At 47.1% G+C, this 23,098-nt stretch overlaps 1 protein-coding gene across 1 annotated transcript in view; it reads right to left on the bottom strand.

The window, feature by feature from the left end:
- Positions 1 to 23,098, bottom strand: part of KIAA1217 (KIAA1217 ortholog) — a 414,351-nt gene that overhangs the window by 278,215 nt on the left and 113,038 nt on the right.

Here is a 23,098-nt window from a genome sequence, read left to right as displayed (position 1 = left end):
ACTGACACGTTCAGGTTTATGATCTGTTCCAGGCTTTGAGAAACTGAGGCCACATATAAGATTAAAGGGGTATTCCGTTTATAAAAAGTTATGCCCAGGGATAGGGGAAAACCATTATATCGGTGGCGGTTCTACCACCGGGACCCCAACCGATCGAGAGAACGGGGGTCCTGTTCCCCATGGAGCCCCCCCTAAAATGGTCTAAAAAGGTGCGCTGCCACTCCATTTATTTTTATGGGAATGTCAGAGATGGCGAATACAGCGCTCAAGTTTTTTTCCGACCCCCGTTCTCATCAGCGGTAGGGCCCCCAGCAATCTGCTAGTTATCCCCTATCCCGTGGATAGAGAGATACCATTCTATAAATCGGAATACCCCCTTAAGTCTTTTTTTTTAACCCATTCCTGGCTTTCCTGAAACTGAAGACGCATATAAAGATTTTTAACTCAATCCTGGCTTTGACTTTAACGTGGAAGAAAACGGTCACCACACGACAACTGTGTGTAAAACCAACGCGCCGCGAGTTGCTCCGAATGGCAAACTCAGCTCTGCTGCGTCTGACAAAGCCCGCTCTGCCGCCTCTGCACTTCTGCACGTGATCAATAACCGATCCAATGTTAGCACTTGCATTAGGCTCTGCAAATACGATTTGGCAGGTCGAGCTGATAAGATTTGACCTCAATAGGTTACTTATTTATTAAAGGGGAGGTCTGCATTTACCTGGTTAAGGCGACGAGGCGTCCTGGCGAAAAGGTTCAAGTCGCAGTCCAAAAAGTCGGATCCCGAGTGGATTCTTGTATTTCTTTTAGGCTGTCAGGTAGACACCGGCCCCATCTCCCTCCTGTACTTGCTTGAACACCGCTGGCAGCTTATGGGACCTTCTACCGCCGCAACATGTTGACTCTGCTGCCTTGACATGCTCTCCCAGCCGTGACATCAGAACATCTCTATGGTTACTCCAACCCCACCTGGCAAAGTTACTCTGCGCATCTACTGGATAAGGCGGAAAACACAAAAACTTTTTTCAAATTTTTTTTTTTCAGTTTTTTTTTTTTTTTTAGCACTTATTCCTTCCTGAGCTGTCAGCACGTCCGTCTCTCACAGGTTTGCTGTGTGCATTTCCTCAGTGAAGAGGTTTGATGAGTTTTGCAGAAGGGCCACTGGTCTTGAATAGAACAATGGCTTCTGGTGACCAGCCCCTCCCTGTCTGACAATGTCCTATCTGCTGAACAGTGCCGCTAGGCCATGCTGGCAGCTCCGGAGGCTTCCAGAATTCTGCCCCAGCAGGTTTTTCTTTGCCTTCTCAAACAACCTTTGTATTGTTTATTATCATATTTTACTTTTTTTCACTCCTTTTTTATTTTTTTGTGCTTTTAAAGATTTTTTTTGCATAAAAAAAGAATTTTGTAATTAGGACTTTCGTATTACATCACCTGAGCTCTTGTATCGGACTCTGTCCTCTCAGGGGCTCAGGTTCCAAGTTCCTTTATCCATACGAAATCCATGCAGATAATAGGGGTCATTTACAAACAGTGGAAATTTTTACACCGGTCTTTGTTTCCCCTTTGCGCTGGCGGAGGATGCGCCTAATTTATGACCTCCAGCGTGAAAACTACTCCAGCCCAAAGTCCCGGCCCTGCCACACTCCTGGCACTCCCTTAAGGCCGCATGCACACGGTCATTGTGCGGCCGTTCCGTGAATTGTGGACTGCAATGCACGGGCAACATCCATGCAGCGGGCCACACCCATTGGTCCGTGGTCTGTCCGCACCGCCAAAAAATATGACATGTCATATTTATTTGCGGTGCGGAACAACGGAAAGAAACATCACGGAAGCACTCCGTAGTGCTTCCGGTGTTCCGTGACTTGGTTCCGCATCTCCGCGATTGCGGACCCATTCAAGTGAACGGGTCCGCATCCGTGATGTGGAATGCACACGGCCGGTGCCTGTGTATTGCGGACCTGCCGCAATACGGCCACGTGGGGCACACGGTTGTGTGCATGTAGCCTAACACTCAAACACTTACAAAGGGCAAATGTGGCGCAAAAAACACCCACAAAAAAATATAGTCACACGGGCAAAAATTGGAGTAGCGCCATTCGTAAATGACCCCATTGACCTGCGGTGCAGATTTAAAAACCTCGACATGTCAGTTTATGCCGTGGATATCCTCCGCAGATTTCACCCTTTCCAATGCAGAGCGAAATCCTCAACTAAATGATTCAGTCCGCAGCCGATCCGCATTTTTTTGCAGATCGGATGCGGACCTATTCGTTTCAACAGGGCGCAAAAGATGCGGACAGCACAAGACCGTTCCTGCAGCCCCGCATATAAAATAGAACATTTCCTATCCTTGCCAATTTGCGGATAAGAACAGGCATTTCTCTCATAGGGCCGGACGTTCCGATCTGCAAATAGTGGTTCGCAGTGCACAGGCACTGGTCGCCATTTGCGGATGCGGACCCATTGACTTGAATAGGTCTGTGATCTGCAAGAGACAGTCTACACTGAAAAATAATAGGACATGTTCTATTTTTTGTGTGGTGGCAATGACCGAAATTCCACGTAAGCGCTTTTAGGGCTTCCGATCCATGCTTCCGCTCTGTATCTTGATGATGTCGGACGCATTTTGGTGTTTGCGGTCTGCATTATAAGAGAATACATTTCTTGGAATTTTTTTCATTTTCTTTCCTTGAAACCATTTTAATTGCCAGTGAATAAGTAAGATGATTAGTATGCTTGACTTCCACAGAAATCTACATTGCACCATAAGACCCTTTGGTCTAGTAACGCTGTAGACTGGCAGCGTGTGGCAGTTAATTGTCTAGCCCCGGGTCACGGGGAGCTGAGGCAGGATCTGAGCTAGACTTCCTGCTCCACTGCTGGAGTCAAAGGTTTTCAATTGTCTTATAATTGGCTTATAAATAGAACGGGATCAGCGGTGGAATGTGATGGAGCAGGTCCAGGGATGATCACCCTACAAGTGCAAGGCGCACTTTTATACCCTTCAATATTTATAGGCGGAAAATATATGCGGATATACTTATCTTGGCACTTAAAGAGTTAAAGGGAATCTGTCAGCAGTTTTGACCATGCTAAACTGGTGACAGCACTAGGTAGGGGGTGGGGAGAACAGGACAAACACACCTTTGGTGGAGTTTTTATCATCAGAAATAGCGAGAATATGAACTTTTATTCTGCCATATTCTGCTCCTGCAAGTGTCCTGGAGGTGGAGCTTCACTGTGAAGTGTCCGCTGCCTTTTGCATTGAGCTGCTTCACAACCCCTCCCCCCTCTGTTGAGTGAAGGCTGTAGAGACCACCACCGCTGTCATGCAGGGCAAAGAGGAGAGGCTGCTAAGCACCAAAATGCAGAGGGCACTTCACAGTAAAACTCCACCTCCAGGGCACTTGCAGAAGCAGAAGCTGGCAGAATAAATGTTCATATTTACACTGCTCCTGAGGATAAAAGCTTCACAAAAGCTGTGTTTGTCTCGCTTTTCCCCAGCACCTACCTAGTGCTGTCATCAGTTTTAGGCCTCTTTCACACTGGCGTGTGGGCCAACGCAGCAGCGGATCGCGGACCCATTTACTTGAATGGGTCCGCGATCCGGCCGTTCCGCAAAAAGATAGGACATGTTCTATCTTTTTGCGGAACGGAAATACGGGACGAAACCACGGAAGCACTCCGTAGTGCTTCCGTAGGGCTCCGTTCCGTGGTTCCGTTCCGCACCATTCCGCATCTCCGGATTTGCGGACCCATTCAAGTGAAATGGTCTGCATCCGTGATGCGGAATTCCCACGGAACTGCACCCGTGTATTGCGGATCTGCAAGTGCGGTCCGCAATACGGCAACGGGGCGCACACACCAGTGTGAAAGAGGCCTTACCTGGTTAAAACTGCCATCAAATTCCCTTTAAATAAAGTTGACTTTTTCAATGGTTTGTCAATCTAGGGGAAGGTGGAGCGACCATAACTGTGAGGTGTTAAACTGGTGCTCCAAGGGCTCTGGCCAGGTAATTTAGCATTTTAATATAAACAGAGTTTTCCTGGAAGTAGGGTAAGGTAGAGACATGCATAAGGTATCGTTTTACTCAGCATCAACCCTACCAGGCAATGGCTACCCTTCCAGTAGCAATCCCATAAACCTGCACAAAGGGCCTATTATTAATGTGCAAAAACAGGGCCTATTTATTTAATGTAGGTTTCCCAGCAGTTATCAATTGGATTCATACTATAGATTACAGCCCATATCACTCGCCTCACCTCTCTTCTAGGTCCTTTTCAGCTTCTCTAGCGTCACCCTACTGAAGATAACTCCCATAGTGTCCCATTGTTAGGAGGTATACTGCACAATATACTGTACTTTTTCTTTTTACTCTGGCTCATTATGTAGTAGACTGCAGTCTGCAGTTATGCCAATGCATACCATTCTTACAGGTGGCAGAACAACACTTCACTTATACAGTGGGACTTTTCCCGCCTTATACATGAGACTTAGGGCTTGTATGAGTTAAGTTGCTCTCCTCTGTACTTTTCTGACTCCAGGGCATCCTTTTTATGGACTGGTGCCCAGAACTGAATTACGTATTCCAGTTGAGGCCACACCAACATTTTGTATAGTGGCAATATTACATCCCTGTCTCGTGAGCAGTGGCATAGAGTGGGGGGGACGTTGCCCCGGGGCGCAAAATTTTAGGGGGCGCCAGCAGGGCCGCACCGTCAATTAGGCAAAGTGAGGTGATCGCCCCAGGCGGCGCGGCCCTGCTCACAAGTGGGAGGAGGCGGGTCACAGGGAGATGAGCGCTTCCATTGTGGAAGCGCTCATCCCCATAGTCATCTGTATCGCCGTCCTCAGGACAGTGATACAGATGGATGGGCAGGGGAGGGAGAGGCGTCTTCCTTCCCCGTTCCTCTGATAGGCTGCAGGCAAATGCAGGCGGCGCAATGACATCATTGCGCCGCCTGAGCCGTACAGCGCGGGACACAGGCTGGAAGAGGCCTGCATCATATCGCTGCCATGGAGGTAAGTATAAGTGTTTATTTTTTTATATGGTACAATACTGGCTACTGGCACATTAATGGGGAGGCATCTATGGGGGGCACTTCTCACTGGCACATGATTGGGGGGCATCTATGGGGGTACATCTTACTGGCACATTATTGGGGAGCACTTCTTAGTGGCACATTATTGGGGGCACTATGGGGCACTTCTTACTGGCACATTATTGGGGGCATCTACTGAGGCCACAAAGAAGGAGTATTTTATATGGGGGGGCTTTGTATAGGGGCATTTTATACTGGGGCACATTATGGTGGGTACTATGGGGAAGGGGAGAGAGGAGTACTATGGGGTCATCTACGGGGGGCACTAAGAAGGGGTATTTTATACTTGCAAATTATGGGGGAAACTGAGGGCATCTACTGGGGCACTATATATGGGGCAGTTTATACTGGTACATTATGGGGGGCACTAGGAGGAAGGGGGGAGAGGAGCACTATGGGTGTATTTTATACTGGTATTTACTACTGTGGGTCTAGGGGGGACATGATTACTAGTATGGGCACTATGGGAGCATTATTACTTCTGGGGCACAGTGGGGACATGTTGGGGGCACTGTAGGAGCACTATTACTACCATGTGTGCTCTAGCAGAGAATTATTACTATTAGTGGGATTTTGGGAAGCACTATTACTGTGGGGGCACCTTGGCACAGTATCAGCTTACCACAATTATTTTTGGGGGATGTTATGGTTACATTATTAGTGTCAGGGGCAGTATTTGCTGGGCGCAGTTATTTTAGGGCACTGCGTGCCAATAATTATTGAATGGGGCATTATCTGTGTGGCACTAGTATTATCAGGGGGTTTATCTGTTTCTGCTGGAAAAGTAGTAAACTAAGATTTATTTTTTTGTCAAACTGCAGAGACGAGAAATGGCTGAAAAATGGTGGTCTGGTCTGAAAGGAGAAGATGAGGAAAGAGAACATCTACATCAAAGAGATGTCACTGGATGTAAGAGGTATGGGGCGCTGTATCAGGCCTCATGCACACGACAGTTTTTTTTCACGGTCCGCAAAAACGGGGTCCGTGGGTCCGTGATCTGTGACCGTTTTTTCGTCCGTGGGTCTTCCTTGATTTTTGGAGGATCCACGGACATGAAAAAAAAGTCGTTTTGGTGTCCGCCTGGCCGTGCAAACGGATCCGTCCTGAATTACAATGCAAGTCAATGGGGACGGATCCGTTTGATGTTGACACAATATGGTGCCATTTCAAACGGATCCGTCCCCATTGACTTTCAATGTAAAGTCTGGAGTTCTTTTATACCATCGGATTGGAGTTTTCTTCAATCCGATGGTATATTTTAACTTGAAGCGTCCCATCACCATGGGAACGCCTCTATGTTAGAATATACTGTCGGATATGAGCTACTTCGTGAACCTCAGATCCGACAGTATATTCTAACACAGAGGCGTTCCCATGGTGATGGGGACGCTTCAGGTTAGAATACACTACAAACTTTGTACAAGACTGCCCCCTGCTGCCTGGCAGCACCCGATCTCTTACAGGGGGATATGATAGCACAATTAACCCCTTCAGGTGCGGCACCTAAAGGGGTTAATTGTACTATCATATTCCCCTGTAAGAGATCAGGGCTGCCAGGCAGCAGGGGGCAGCCCCCCCCCCCAGTTTGAATATCGTTGGTGGCACAGTGTGCGCCCACCATCGCCCCCCCCTCCCTCCCTCTATTGTAATAAATCGTTGGTGGCACAGTGTGCGCCCACCATTGCCCCCCCCCCCTCCCCCATCATTGGTGGCAGCGGAGTTCCGATCGGAGTCCCAGTTTAATCGCTGGGGCTCCGATCGGTAACCATGGCAACCAGGACGCTACTGCAGCCCTGGTTGCCATGGTTACTTAGCAATAGTACAACAGTAGAAGATTCATACTTACCTGCTTGCTGCTGCGATGTCTGTGTCCGGCCGGGAGCTCCACCTACTGGTAAGTGAAAGGTCTGTGCGGCGCATTGCTAAAGAACTGTCACTTACCAGTAGGAGGAGCTCCCGGCCGTTCACAGACATCGCAGCAGCAAGCAGGTAAGTATGAATCTTCTACTGTTGTACTATTGCTAAGTAACCATGGCAACCAGGGCTGCAGTAGCGTCCTGGTTGCCATGGTTACCGATCGGAGCCCCAGCGATTAAACTGGGACTCCGATCGGAACTCCGCTGCCACCAATGATGGGGGGGGGGGAAATGGGAGACCGCACACTGCCACCAATGTTACTGCTATAGAGGGAGGGGGGGCGATGGTGGTTGGCACACTGTGCCACCAACGATTTAATACAATAGAGGGAGGGAGGGGGGGCGATGGTGGGGGCACACTGTGCCACCAACGATTTAATACAATAGAGGGAGGGAGGGGGGGGCGATGGTGGGGGCACACTGTGCCACCAACGATTTAATACAATAGAGGGAGGGCGGTGCGATGGTGGGGGCACACTGTGCCACCAACGATTTATACAATAGAGGGAGGGAGGGGGGGCGATGGTGGGGGCACACTGTGCCACCAACGATTTAATACAATAGAGGGAGGGGGGGCGATGGTGGGGGCACACTGTGCCACCAACGATTTAATACAATAGAGAGAGGGAGGGGGGGCGATGGTGGGGGCACACTGTGCCACCAACGATTTATTACAATAGAGGGAGGGAGGGGGGGCGATGGTGGGCGCACACTGTGCCACCAACGATATTCAAACTGGGGAGGGGGGGGGGGGCTGCCCCCTGCTGCCTGGCAGCCCTGATCTCTTACAGGGGAATATGATAGTACAATTAACCCCTTTAGGTGCCGCACCTGAAGGGGTTAATTGTGCTATATCACCATGGGAACGCTTCTGTGTTAGAATATACTGTCGGAAATGAGTTTTCACGAAGTGAAAACTTAGATCAGAAAAAGCTTTTATGCAGACGGATCTTCGGATCCGTCTGTATGAAAGCAACCTACGGCCACGGATCACGGACACGGATGCCAATCTTGTGTGCATCCGTGTTCTTTCACGGACCCATTGACTTGAATGGGTCCGTGAACCGTTGTCCGTCAAAAAAATAGGACAGGTCATATTTTTTTGACGGACAGGATACACAGATCACGGCCTCGGCTGCAAAACGGTGCATTTTCCGATTTTTCCACGGACCCATTAAAAGTCAATGGGTCCGCGAAAAAAAACGGAAAACGGCACAACGGCCACGGATGCACACAACGGTCGTGTGCATGAGGCCTTACCCTGTATGTTCTGTAGTGATGGGAGGGTAGATATAGAATTTGGCCCACACTGTAGCAGCCTGGCCCCAGACTTCAGGTCACACCCATCTACTACATTATCTGTACTCAGAGTTATCACTGTGTTATCTGTGGTGTTACATAGGACTGCAGGTGATATCTACTACATTATCTGTAAAAAAAAAGGGGCGTGGTCACAGATTGGGGGGGGGCACAATGCTTGGCTTGCCCCCGGGTGCTGGCAACCCACGCTACGCCCCTGCCCGCGAGTCCATACCTCTTTTAATAGACAAAATTCTGTTGGCCTTAGAGGCAGCTGACTGGCATTGCATGCTGTTATTTAGTCCATGATCTACTAATACACCCAGATCCTTCTCAACAAGTTTTACTCCCCCTAGGACAGCTGGCACTCCAGCTGTGGTGAAACTACGACTCCCAGCATGCTCCATTTATTTCTATAGAGTTCTGAGAGCAGCCAACCAAGGGGGGTATCTTGGGAGTTGTAGTTTTACCACAGCTGGAGTGCCAAGGTTAGCCATCACTGCCCTAGGACATATGCTGCATGCAGATTATTAGCCCCCGAGTATATAACTTTACATTTATCTATATTGAACCTCATTTGCCAAGTGGAGGCCCAGACAGTAAGAGCTTTAACTTATTAACATCTTCCATAGACTGGACCGTATTACAAAGTTTGGTGTCAACTGCAAAAATAGAAACAGCACTACTACTCCCATTCTCTATGTCCTTAATGAATAAGTTAAATAATAGCGGACCCAGCCCAGAACCTTGGGGTGCACCGCTTATAACCGGGGACCATTCACAGTAGGAATCATTGACCACAACTCTTTGGATACGATCATGAAGCCACCTGATCATGAAGGGAAACTATGAGGAGAAGGCAGCGCTCGCAGGAGGTGCCAGGTGTGGGACCCCCGCCAATCTGATACTGATTACTTATCCTGAGGATAGATCATCAATATACATAAAGCGGCATTATCCTTTGAACATTGAAAGAAATGAAAATCATACACAGAACCTCACATGGATCCAGAGATTTCCCCATTCATTGCTCCAATTGTTTTGCTATATTTATTTCACGCTGTCAGCTCAGGGGACATGTCCTTTCTGCTGCATATAGTGGCAGTTGAAGGATGGAACTGAGCATGTGCGTCCATCTCTGCTGTGAGTAGGACAGAGAAATTAGAAAAAATAAATAAAAAACAAACAGCAGGTGGCGCTCTACAGATAGATTTCACTGAATCACTCAGTAGCTATATTAAATTTTGAATTACATGCAATTATAAAAGTATTCAGATCCAGGTGCTGGTTTGAAAAGTGTAGATTATTTTTAATGGTACAACCCCTTTAAAATGGGCCGTCTAGACCCCTTTTAGATTTATTACAGGAGCTCAGGCTGGATGATACATGTGGTGCAGGGATAAACACTGTTTTCTCACTGTATACTAACTATTGGTTGGCTTAGGGCTCATGCACACGACCGTATGTGTTTTGTGGTCCGTAAAACAAAGATCTGCAAAAAATACGGATGATGTCCATGTGACATCAGTATTGCATCCGTTTTTGGGGATCCATTGTAACAACGGCTATCCTTGTCCGCAAAATGGACAAGAATAGGACATGTTCTATCTTTTGTGCGGAACAGCCATGCGGACATATGGAAACTGAATGCACAAGTCATTTCCGTATTTTATTGCGGACCCACTGAAGTGAATGAGTAAGGTCATGAGTAAGGATCTGAATTTATCGATCTGAAACGCGTAGACCTGGTGTACATGTCCGGATTTTAGCACGTTTTTTCATTAAAGGGAACCTGTCACCGGGATTTTGGGTATAGAGCTGAGGACATGGCCGCTAGCACATCCGCAATACCCAGTCCCCATAGCTCTGTGTGCTTTTATTGTGTAAAAAAAAAGATTTTATACATATGCAAATTAACCTGAGATGAGTCCTGTCCCTGACTCATCTCACACACAGGACTCATCTCAGGTTAATTTGCATATGTATCAAATCGATTTTTTGACACAATAAAAGCACACAGAGCTATGGGGACTGGGTATTGCGGATGTGCTAGCGGCCATCTAGCAACCCATGTGCTCAGCTCTATACAAAAAATCCCGGTGACAGGTTCCCTTTAAAGCATTTAATTGGTCGTTTGGAAGCTGGATTTTCTCTTTTTCCCACTGAAGTGAATGGTTCCGTATACAGGCCTCAAAAAAACCCTAAACGGACATGGACAAAAAAAACACGTCCTTACTTTGATGTAGAATTTTATGTCAGACTTTGGGTGCAAATAAGGCCACACCCCTTTCCTTATTAAGTCACGCCCGCTTGGCAAGCTTTTTAGAACAATTTGCGACCTTGTTTACATTCAGAAGTTGAAAACGGGTTCACCTCAATAGCACTGAGCTGTGATGTAATTAATGTTTTTTTCTGGAAGAACAGGTTTTTTCTCGCTTTTCATTAGAGGAATGACATAACATTATTTTTGTGATAATTTTAAGTAGTGCCCCGCTGAGCAACTCCAGATTTATTACATCTGTGAGGATAGGAGAGGTTTTAATGACTCAATCCTCCTCCCACAACATGGAGAACACTTCTACCCACAGAGAATTCCTCGTTAGGGTTAATAATTGCCAGACGTCGCTTCCGATTGGATACGGCGCAGAACGCGTCCTGGGATTTTTATATTTAGTTTGACCTCTGTATACAATGACAGAACGAGTCCTCTCAGCTTTCTGTATGATTGCATTAGGTCTCCTTCACACATGCAGGACTCACAAACGCTGCTTTGATGCAGTTTTTGGTGTCATTTTGTTGGCCCTAAGCCTGGAGTAAGATACAGAAGGAAAGATGGATAAATCTCTAGCTGTGAGGAACATTAGGTCTCCTCAAATGCGTGGTTTAGTAACTACTTGTATTGCCCATGTAATAATTCTGTAGCATCTGTTTTGACAACTCTGTGTTGTGCAATTCCTTCCATTTCTAGCAGTTTGCAATGAAGGTTCTGATGGATGTTACCAACTGGGGATGTGTCCCTGCACAGTCTGACTCTATCTACAATTCATTCATAAACTTTTAGTAGGAATAAAAGAGAAATGGCACAACATAAAGTCATAAGAATAGATGCTCTAGCATTGTTATTACATGGGGTATGCCAGTAGTTGCTAAAACAGACATGTCAGAAGAGGGGACAGGTGCTCTTTTAAGGACAACTGGCACGCCCGCCAATTTGTTTTACTAATTTAGTTGCATTCACTACTTAAATCGCGCCTGTTTGGAGGTTTTTGCGCCTCATACGACTATTTAGACTTTTTAAATGAATTAAGAAGTTTTCTAACTTTTGCGACTTTTTTCTGATCTTTTTATATGGGTGTGCCTATTTTTGCACCTGAATTTGTCGCAAAAACAGTCCAATTTCTACTACACTCCAGGGCTGGCGTAGTTTTCTTCGTCGGTTTTAGTGCGACTTTTTTAGCACTAAAAGTGGCACTTTCCTGGAGACGTGCGACTTTTCTCTGCAAAGATGCAACTTTTTTTAATGTGCAAATAAAATTGGATATGAACCTCTCTAACTGAAAAACAACCACCAGAGGCCAGATTCATAAAAATACGCCTAGTCTAATTCATCAACAGCTGTGCGATTTTTAATAAATACTCGGCAAATGAAATATGCCTAATTTTTTTTTACTAAAAACAAGCGAGCTTGATAAATGTACCCCACTGTGCTGTTTCCAGCACCAAGGGCTGCCACAAACTGCTTATAGCTGGTGGTACCGGTTGTCAGACCCCACCGATCTCAGTATTAATGACCAGGATAGTGTCACCGACACTTCTGTGAGAAGGTCTGACAGACGTCCTTTTCTACCTCTTGCATGAGGTTCTTTGTTTTGGTTTCACTTTCGCATCTCATTTCCATCTCCCAGGTGTCACCTATTTAGACTAATCCCCTTTCCTTTATATTCCCTCCCATACTGCCTCACTTGGCGGTTTATACTACTTCCTGGATTGAAGTGTTCACTGCTGGAGACTTCTGCTGCTGCTTGTTCAGATAAGTCCTTTCATGTATTGTGTTTCCTTCCTGGCTTGATTCTAGGTGACCCTGACTCCCTCCGTATGAAGTGCAGGGAGCCGGTGGTCGTGTCCCCTCACTATTATAGGGTTTTCAGGTGTCACACAGTCTAGGTACGTGGGCATGCAATCGTCTACCTCTGAGACCCTTGTATGTGCTTAGCAGTCAGGGTGAGCTCTTAGGGTTTTATAGGGGTCACCTATATGCTCCTTAGTTTGGGATCAAGCCAGTCGGACGTTTATTCATAACTTCCAGCTATCTGCAACATCATCCGTGACAGATAGCTCATGAGTATCTAGAAACCTGAAAACCCTTTAAGCTTCTACAGCAGGGGTCAGCAACCTCCAGCAGTCCAGCCGTTGTGAACCTACAACTCCCAGCATGCATACTTGCTCTGCTCTTCTAAGAACTCACATAGAAATTAATGGAGCATGCTGGAAATAGTAGTGTCACAACAGTTGGAGTGCCGAAGGATGCTGATCCCTGTTCTACAGTATGTATCAACTGGAAAGTCCTCCATTCACTGACAGCAAGCAAAGATATTAAAAATGGAAACATGGAGTACACTAGAAAGTTGTAGAACTTTTCCTTGTCCGGTAGATAAAATTCATTTACATAAGACTGGACAACGCCTTGCATTTCCCAGCTGCAGCACATTTGAACAACACCCTGAGAATCTGCAGAAGTGACCGAGCAATAAATAAACCATCAAAAGCAATTCTAATCTAAACTGCATTAAAAAAAGCATCACATTTCCGTATTTGTTCGTCACAAACAAAATCCTATAAACAGAGGATTAGGAAAGTACAAGCAATTATTCTTCAAATATTAATATTGTTATATTCCCAGGTGCCTTGGATATCCAGCTGACGGGAACGCATCTCGTGTTCCATAGAAACCATAAAACAGAATGTTCAGAAGAAGTAAGGCAGTCGAAGGCTGCGGATAACACTGGCACGCCCTACTGTATGGTGACTCCTATCAACACCCTAATAATCTGTATAATGTCTCCTGCTCCCAGAGGTACAGTAGGGCGGCATTCAAAGCTGGAGATTAGTGTTGAGCGAATCCAAATTCACAAGTGGACTTCGATCCGAATTTCAAAGGAAAATTCGATTTACCGCAAAGCTGAATTTCGTTGTGCTTCGTGTAATGAATCTATTTTCCCTAAAATGGCAGTAAAAAAATTAAAAAATTCCTACTCATCTCATCCAAAAGTCCTCTGTGGCCATCTCTATTGAAGATCCTGCGCAAAATCTTGTGCACGGTGACATATGACATTACCACACCGGCCAACGCCCTGACGTCTTCACCATGTAACACGCATAGGGAGTCTGCTGTGGTAGTGAAATAATATTGTGAGTCTGTATGACATGCAGATGACAGGCGCTCTTAGAATTGCAGCGTCCCACTAGTGAACGTGGGCACTGCCAAGTTGTATTGTATACTGCATATAATTGCTTCTTAATCCCTGTTAACAGGCTGGTAGGGTGCACTACATCACATCCACCACTAGATGGGGATAGCACTCGGATATATACCTCAGTTCAGGCCTAGTTAGAGAGTTGAGAGAAGGAGTAGGAGTTGAAGGAGTGAGAGTGTAGCTGCTTGTTGTGTTTAGTGGAAGTCAGTTCAAGTAAGAAAGTGTCTACAGACACAGAGGACAACAGCCATTTTTATATCAGGCTTTGAGGGGGACCTTTGTGACCAGGTGAAGGATTCATTAGCCTCCAGCAACCTCACCAATTTCTACTGGAAGGAAAGGAACGGGAAGATAGGACCACCTACCAGTAAGGACAATTTCATAACTTGAATCCATTACATCCCTATCTACAAAAAGCCTGTTACCTGGGAACTACAATTAATTACCTCTGCATACAAGTAGAGAGACTGTTCTCTGTGAATGTCATTGCTACTGAGAACCAGCAAAACAGTAAAAGTTGTGAGTTGGATTAAACTGTTGTCTTACTCCTTAATTCAACTACTACTCTCACCATTGTTGTACCACAACAGTACTGGCGTCATGACTAACGGGACCTATCCATAAGCACATAAAGCCAAGTTACTACCAAGGGCACCTCAACCACCATCTGGCCTGTGTCCCTCATATCAGAGTGTGCCCCGGAGAATCTAGTGCTGTTCTCCCCTTCACTGCACTGCTGGCCCGAGGCAGGCATCTGCTAACCGAGAGTACCCGATGAACTGTTGTACCCTTTCGGCCGACAGTGAACCTCACATGTTCTCCCCTGCGGACCGGCACTGCACACTTCTCTTATTTGGGCAGTCACGGGGCCAAAACTGACCAAATAACTCAAGTGTGAACTCAGCCTTACAGGTCGATGTTAGCTTTAAGAAGAAGCGCAGTCCTTTTACATTCTCGTCAGCTGATTCCACATAGATGTCTGCAGAACCAGTTCTATTAAACGCTTATATAAGTAGAGCCCCCACTGACAGAGTGTAGAGGGTGTCAGCAGTAAGTTTGTGTTGACGTCACTGATTATTTTGCCCTTCCTCTGACCCTTCAGAACAATAACCCCCCAAAAACTGATCCTGTCTGTGAAGCATACGACCTCACTCGGTCAGCATTTGCTCAATAATCCATCAGTATTGCTAATGCCAAAAAAACATAGTGGATCTAAAACAGAGATGACACGTGAATGGAATATTTGCATGTCTTCTGTGTTTTGTACCTACTCCTGCTTTTGGCTACCAAATCATAAGCCAATTCTGATGGGACTATACAGGCCTTACAGCTGCTACACAGACAGGATCCGTTGTGCGGCTCATTTTTCCTTCCTTCTGACAGATCACAAGAAAGGTCAAATAAATTATGTCAGCCAGGCTGAAAGGCAAAATAGTGGACCACTCATGAAGTGGGGAGGGTGGGAACAGAGTGGACCTATGACATAGTGGTGAGATAGAAGCAGCATGAGGAGGCCACAGCGTGGCCCAATAACAGGGTCTAGAGGTGGAAGCAGTATGAGGAGGCCACCAAGTAGCACAATGACAGAGTCTGAAGGTGGCAGCAGTATGAGGAGGCAACCGAGTGGCACAATGACCAAGTCTGGAGTTGGCGGCAGCAACTCAGGAGAAGGCCACCGAGGGGCACAATGACCGAGTATGGAGTGTTGACAGCATCAGGAGAAGGCCACCGAGTGGCACAATGACAGAGTATGGAGTTGGCAGCATAAGGAGAAGGCCAACAAGTGGCATAATGACCGAGTCTGCAGTTGGCGGTAGCAGCATCAGGAGAAGGTCACCGAGTGGCACAATGACCGAGTATGGAGTTGGGAGCAATATGAGGAGAGCACTGAGTGGCACAATGACCAAGTCTGCAGTTGGCGGCAGCAGCATCAGGAGAAGGCCACCGAGTGGCACAATGACCGAGTATGGAGGTGGCGGCAGCAGCAGTATCAGGAGGATACCACAGAGTGTCAAGGTGACATAGTGAGGATATGGCAGCAGCAGCATAAGGTCAGTCTCTCCACATTTTGGATGGACAGGAGAGTTCTCCTTGGGGTAACTATGGCCCCAGCCGCACTAAACACCCGCTCTGATGCCACACTGCAGGCCAGCTTTTCCATGGCAAAGTCTGCTAGTTGTGGCCACAAATCAGGTTTGGCTGCCCATTAGTCCAGTGGATCTTCAATGTGGGTCGGCAGGGTGCTGTCCAAGTATGCCACCACCTGCTGGTTTAGGTCCTGCTCCAGGTCTACCTGCTGCTGCTGGTAAGTAGTTTCTTCACTATGCGGGTGAAGAAAGCTACTCATCAGCGATTGTAGACTCAGGCTGCTGCTGATGGAGCTGGAACTGCTCCTGCCACCCCACCCCTCCCCAGCAGCCATGTCAGTGGAACATGAGCGCAGAGGAGAGTGTATGGAGGAGAGAAACAGGCTTCGTCCACCATGTAGTCTTCTATTTCTACCCCCTTGGTCATGGCCAGGCTAAGGGAGTACAGCAAACATTTATCTACAGCAGCCCAGCGCAAGACCATAAGTCTATGTCTAAATATGAAGCTAGCCTAGTGAGGGTTACAGCTGAATCCAGCCTATGGACCTCACCAGCACAAGTACCTCAGAGCAACTTTCCAAGTGCCGGGACACGAATGGATAATTAGTGTGCAGAATTGTCCTTATTCACTAGAAGCCTTCCGGGATATAGTGGAAACCTAAAAACCTGATTACTTCAGGAGAGCATCCTGCAAATAATGTAGCAGATAACGTCCTTATTGGATAGCTCAAGATAAGTAGAAAAGAGCATATTTAGTACCAGAGTGCAATAGTTGGGACTTTAAGTAAATATACTCACTCTTTGCCTGTCAAGTAACAGCATTAGAAAATCCCTCCATTGACAATTGCCTAAACCTGATATAAATACCTAGGTCAGGCCTAGTGTAGTAAAGGAAGGAGTTAGTCAGTCTGTAGTTAGTTTTGAGAGAGTGCAGATCTAGCACTTCTGCTCAGCTAAAAGTCTAGTCCTGGAAGGGACAAAAGAAAGGACAGACTAAAATCCAAAGGATAAAAGCCACAATCCAGGCATAAAAGACCTTTGGGTATCCAGGTGAAGGATACTATAGCCACAGGCAACCTCACCAAATAGCTCTGGTTTACTAGGGACCTGAAGCAAAGCCACCTACCAGAACTACTTCTACAGAACCTTCAAGCTAAGCTAAACCCAGCCAAACCTAGTAACAGTGGATCAACAGAATTCCTCTAAAGTGCAAAAGACTGTATTCTGTCTGGATGTAAATGCTGCAACTGGAACCAACATCAGTAAAAGTTGTGAGTTGTATCCTACCACTGTGTACTTCATTCTTACCACTGGTTGTACCACCATTAACGGTACTGGCGTCATGACAAATACCATCAAGGGACTCAGCCGCAACAAGCACCCCTGACATCAAGGGAACCTCAACCTCCATCTTGGCTGATGCTTCCCTAACACAGAGCGTGCCCCGGAGGATTTCGTGCGGTCTTGCTCAGCACTGTGCTCCCAGCCCAGGGAGGCTTTCTGCTAACCGTGCGTAAACTGATGAACTGTGTTGTTATTTGGCCCCTCATCGGCCCACCGTGCACCTCACGTGTTGCCCCTGCGGTTCTGGCTGGCTGCACATGAACAGAACAAAAGTAACTGTCTAATATGCAACTGAAACACTAGGAGTCAGGGCCCTGCTCGTAAGAGCTTACAATCTATGAGGATTTGGGGGTGACACACAAGGTAGTTGATTGTGATAAGTAGGATTTTAGCCTTTATTGAACTGACAGGAGTGGTGCCGGCCGATCTGCTTCGGGTTTGGGACTACTAGAGGATTGAGTTTAGGCCAGAGGAGTTGGTGGGGGAAAGGTTTAGTCTGGGAATAGTCATTTTAGGTAGCTTGATAAGCCTGCCTGAAAATATGTGTTTTTAAGGCATGTTTAAAGGTGGAGAAGTTGTGAATTTACCTAGTATTCCGGGGCAGAGTATTCCAGAGAGTAGGTGCAGCTCGAGAAAAGTCTTGAAGATGGGAGGGAGAGGTACGAACTATGGAGGTTATTAATCTTAGGTCGCTAACAGAGTCAAACAAAGTCTGTTCGTATAGTCGGTCCAACATATAGAGGGTCGAATTCCAACGGGTGGAAGCGTCGCATATCAGCCTATGTTGGGGATGCCGTTCTGCCGCTGCAGTTCAAGGAGGTTGTGCTTTCCGGTGTACGAGTCACTGTAGTGCATGCAAAGTTTCCTGGCCATTTTTAGGATGTCTTGCAGATGGGTAGAAGACTTCTGGTTGTCAAGCGGTTCCTGATTGAACACATGTGCCATGCAGGGCGCATGGCTCAGTCTTCCTTGACGCAGTGCCGACAACATGTTCTTCCTGTTGTCGGTCACCATAGTTCCGATTTTCAGTTGTCGCAGAGAAAGCCAGGATTAGATTTCTTGATTCATCACGTAGAGCAGTTCCTCCCATGTGACTCCGTTCGCCAAGGCAAAACAGGTGCAGAACAGCATGACACCGCCGAGCCCTGCACATGTGGTATGCTGGAGGGGCACTGTCACTTGTCCCTGCAGTGGAAGCTGAGGACATGGTGGAGGATGAAGAGGCAGAGGCGGACATGGTCACTGGACCAACGGAGTGACAACATGGAGGCGGAAGCGGCGTGACCTGGCCAAGTTGCTGGTGTGACTGTGCAGGAACCACATTCACCCAGTGGGTCACAAAGCACATGTATTGTCAAGGACTGACCCACCTTTTGTTCTACATGTTTGTGCAGGGCTGGTACTGACTTATTCGAAAAGAAATGATGGCTTGGGACTCTCCACCTCGGCTCGGCACAAGTCATCAGTTCTCTGAAAGGTGCAGAGTCCACCACTTGGAAAGGGAGGGACTGCAGCCCCAGTAACTTGGACAGGAGCACGTTCAGCTTCTGCACCATGGATGCGTGCGTCTCTTGGCAATCGTTTCGGTGATCGATTGCTGACGGAATGACTAACGAGGAGTAAGAGGAGCAGGAACAGCAAACGATGGGAATGACAGACAGCAACCTTCGCCTGAGGTGGTGGATCCTTGACTGCCTGAAATCAGGTGCAGGGTGCCACTGGGTGATGCAGCGGTCGCTGTGGCAGGCTGGACCACCACATTGGAGCCATGGTTCTCCCAGGCCACTTTATGGTGACGCTCCATATGTTGACGCAGGGCCGTGGTGCCAACATTGACACCCTGGCCATGCTTCACCTTCTGAACACATATTCTACATATCGACATGTTGACCTCCTTTGGCTGCTTCTCCAAAAACTGGCACATCTCCGAGTAACTTATTTTCCCCCCAACACTACTCACGGGCTGACTGATACCGCCGCTGCTTTCGTGAACCCGTGCACCACTCCTTTCCGGACAGGTAGGCTGCTGCAAAGCAGGTGGTCTACCCCATGCCCATTGGCTCCCGACCTCCCACTGCTAACTCCTGGCCACGCTAGTGACTTGCTGGCTCCGCTGCTGCCTCACGGGCAAGCTGCCACCCTCTTCTCCTGATGATGCAGCCCCTTCTGCACCCGGCTCCCAAGTGCGATCGGCTTTATCATCGAGCACTGTCTGCACGTCACTGATGTCCTCCCCAACGGTCTCTGGGTCAGGAGCCTGACCACTCGCAACACCACCTCCAATGCCACTCTCCTCATCACTACTTGCCCGCCTAGCGGAGGAAGAGGCGGATGTCTCCTCCAGATATTGACTGGCCAGTAGCTGCTGACTGTCCTCTAGTAGCTCGTCCTCGCTGTATAGTGGAGCTGAGCCCACAGTATACAATACTTCTGTGGGTGATGGAACAGCAAAGGACAGAGGCAGGTTGAGGACAGGTGAGGGTACAGGGCCTGCTCCCAGGCCATGCCAACTAAGGGTTGTGTCTGACTAACCCACCAACTGTTGTCTGATGTCATTTGGGATGAAGGGGATGAGCGAGTTAACCAATCAAGAACAGCTGGGTTGCTGGTCAAGACACGACCGCTAGATGACACCAGGAGCTCACGCCTCTCGCTGCGACTGCTGCTGTCACACCCCCTTACTCTGTTGCGACCTCTGCCTTAGCCCTCTGCCACTCTTCTGTGCATGGCCTGGCACTTCTCTGTGTGACATACTTGTAGCTGCAGTAAATAAATTAAAAGCAAATTAAAAACACCCCTAAAAGCTACAAATATATTTATGTTTTTGTACTGAAATACGCCACTAAACGCTTTCAACACATATAACTGCAGAAGTGAAATAAGAATCTATTTTTCTTTTAGTACTAAAATACACCCCTATATGCTTTCACCAGAAATAAATTAAACAGCGAAGTGCGTATTGTAACAACTCGGGGTCACTTAGTTCTCCAGGATCGCCGTCTTCTCCACTTAGACCAGGCATCCTCAAACTGCGGCCCTCCAGCTGTTGTAAAACTACAAATCCCACAATGCCCTGCTGTAGGCCGATACCTGTAGGCTGTTCGGGCATGCTGGCAGTTGTAGTTTTGCAATAGCTGGAGGGCCACAGTTTGAGGATGCCTGGCTTAGACAGTTGGCACACCTGAAGAAGCCACTCCAACACTGCAGATTTGGGTGCAAACTGGCCACGACCAGCTTTATTGTCACTTTTACAGCCTACTAAACATAAATCATAAACATAAATCTTAGGCTGTCTGGCCACTAACTACACAGTAGTTCTCCCTCTCTATGGGGATCTGGGTCTACCACTCAGCTCCCCAAAACACAACACAGTGCTGACCCCACACAGGTCCCACAGGCCGGCTCCGTAGCCTGCTCCTTCCCCAGACAGGGAGCACTGATTGAGGAGCTCAGCCCACATTTACCTGAGCTCCTAAGCTGGCTGCTAATTAATTAATTACCAGCCTAGCTGCTGCAGACAGTGGGAAAAACCTATTTTCCCAGCCTTTTTTGTTCTCACCCAGCTTCTTCTGGGTGAGATACACCATTTTAATGGCCCTCTGGCAGCTCCACTGCCACTATACATATATTTCTTGTAGGACTGAAATACGCCCCTATACGCTTTCACCAGAATAAACTTAAACACTGAACTGAGTATATATTTTTCTTATAGGACTGAAATATGCCCCTATATGCTTTCAACAGAAATAACTGCAACAGTGCAGTGCGTATTGTGGGGATACGCTCTGGTAGACAGTGTGTGCGGACGCAGTACAGAGGCAAATTACCAGTTCTTAAATCAAACTTCCGTGTTTATTCACACAAAGCAAAAACAAAACATCACTTTGCAGTCTTGGTGTTAGTTCACACACAATGAAAGTCCACATAGCAAAAATCACTTTGTTGGCAGTTCTGCCTCCAGCAGTCCATAGCAGGCTGGAAAATGGCAGAATCTAAAATGGCTGCCGCATTTATAGAGCTGTGACATTACAGGGCTGGCTGCTGATTGGCTGCATGCATGCATGTCAATCGGGGTGATCCCGCCTTCCCAGAGTTCCTTGCCCCATGTCCTCACATGTGTAGCCGCCATTTTAGGAAAAATGTGACTCGTTACCAGGAAGCGCGAGGAAATTCGCATTCGTTGCAAATCAAATTTTTCCTGAAATTCGCATCGAATTCCACTTAGTCAGCTTCGATTCGCTTATCTCTAGTCACCAGCGACCTCCCGATCCAGCTATTTGCATTGACACATGGCTGTGGTTCACCTGACAAAAACGCTTTTTTTTATTATAATTTTTTCATCCGAGGCTCCGTTCCCGAGTTATGATACTTTATTTTTGGCACATTATGCCTTTGGTGCAACGAAGGTATCACCATTGCTCTTGATGCACCTAAGCTCCACTCCTTTCTGTGGCCAGCTCCTCCCTGGCTGCCTTACCACTACCATGTGCTGTCAACTAAAGTAGCCACTGAGGGGCTGAGGTTAGATGTAACAAGATGCACATTAAGAAAAAGTATAACTCGAGAGCAGAGTCTCGGATCAACAAAACAATAACAGCGTTTTAATCAAGTCAATTTGAAATGCAGCCATGTGTCAGTTGGATAGGGAGGTCAGCTGGTGACCGATTCCCTTTAATAGAGATGCACTCCATTGGGATTCCCAAAACTGGACCACGTCCATGTCTTTATTATTTCCCAGTCAAAATGGAATTATGCAAATATAAAGTATTGTCACTTGGATGTCTTGAGTCCTCGTCCTAATTGTACACACTTGCCATATTTAAAAGGCCATCTGCCAGCAGATTTGTACCTGACCTGTTCCATGTGCGCTTGGCAGCTGAAGGCATCTGTGTTGGTCCCATGCTCATGTGTGTCCGCATTGCTGAGAAAAATGAAGTTCTAATATATGCAAATGCACCTCTAAGAGCAACGGGGGCGTTACCGTTACACCCAAAGACTCTGCTCTCTGTGCAGAAACTGAAAACATTGTCAAACTTGGTCATGTCAATCAAAGTGCAGTGGATGTGGCAGGTGCAGAGAGAGCAGAGCCTCTAGGTGTAATGGTAACGCCCCCATTGCTCCTAGAGGCTCATTTGCATATATTAAAATATCATTTTTCTCAGCAATGCGGGCACATATGGACATGGGACCAACACAGATGCCTTCAGCTGCCAAGCGCTCATGTAACAGAACAGCCAGTTTCATACGTACAAAACTGCTGACAGATGCCCTTATATTTATTCCTGCCGTCAGAGAGCTGCTGCTCTTTACAGCACAGGCACATTTAGAAAAAGTCTCTTCTTGGTTGTATCACCTTCTAAAAACCCTGTTTACAGATAGGGCCTCATAGAACATGGTTCTCCATGATAATTTGAGACCAGCTGCGTTTCCCACGTCGAGGCAACGGCACATAGCCATCAAATATTTGTACCCATCTATAACCATAGGTGCCTATGAAAAATGCATGAGTAGCAGCCTGCAACTTTATCCAGAAATTAATTTGGTACCAGGGCTACGTTCCATTGCATAATTCTTCAAACCGTAAGAAAGATATTCACTGTTGCACACTTTTTTCATTGTAAGCCCAGGTTCCCAGCCTTTGTAGGATGCAACCTTTGAAGTCTGTAGAGCACAAACGGTTGCTCTCGCTTGCCACATCGAAGCCTGCAACAGCGGGGGAGACACTCCATGAAATTCCCTATAAAAAGGTGATTTTTATTCTACATGCAGGATGAACACAGCCTAGTGTTCAGCCGTATTTATCAATAGCTGGAAGATGGATGGAAGCCGTCAGAGAAACCAAGAAAACATCACCGAGAAGCCTGAAGACCCGA

The sequence above is a fragment of the Bufo gargarizans genome, chromosome 5 (genome assembly GCF_014858855.1).
Source record: "Bufo gargarizans isolate SCDJY-AF-19 chromosome 5, ASM1485885v1, whole genome shotgun sequence".
In the NCBI taxonomy this organism is placed as follows: Eukaryota; Metazoa; Chordata; class Amphibia; order Anura; family Bufonidae; genus Bufo; species Bufo gargarizans.
The sequence above is the reverse complement of the archived record's forward strand: the minus strand, read 5'-3'. Positions and strand labels throughout refer to the sequence as shown.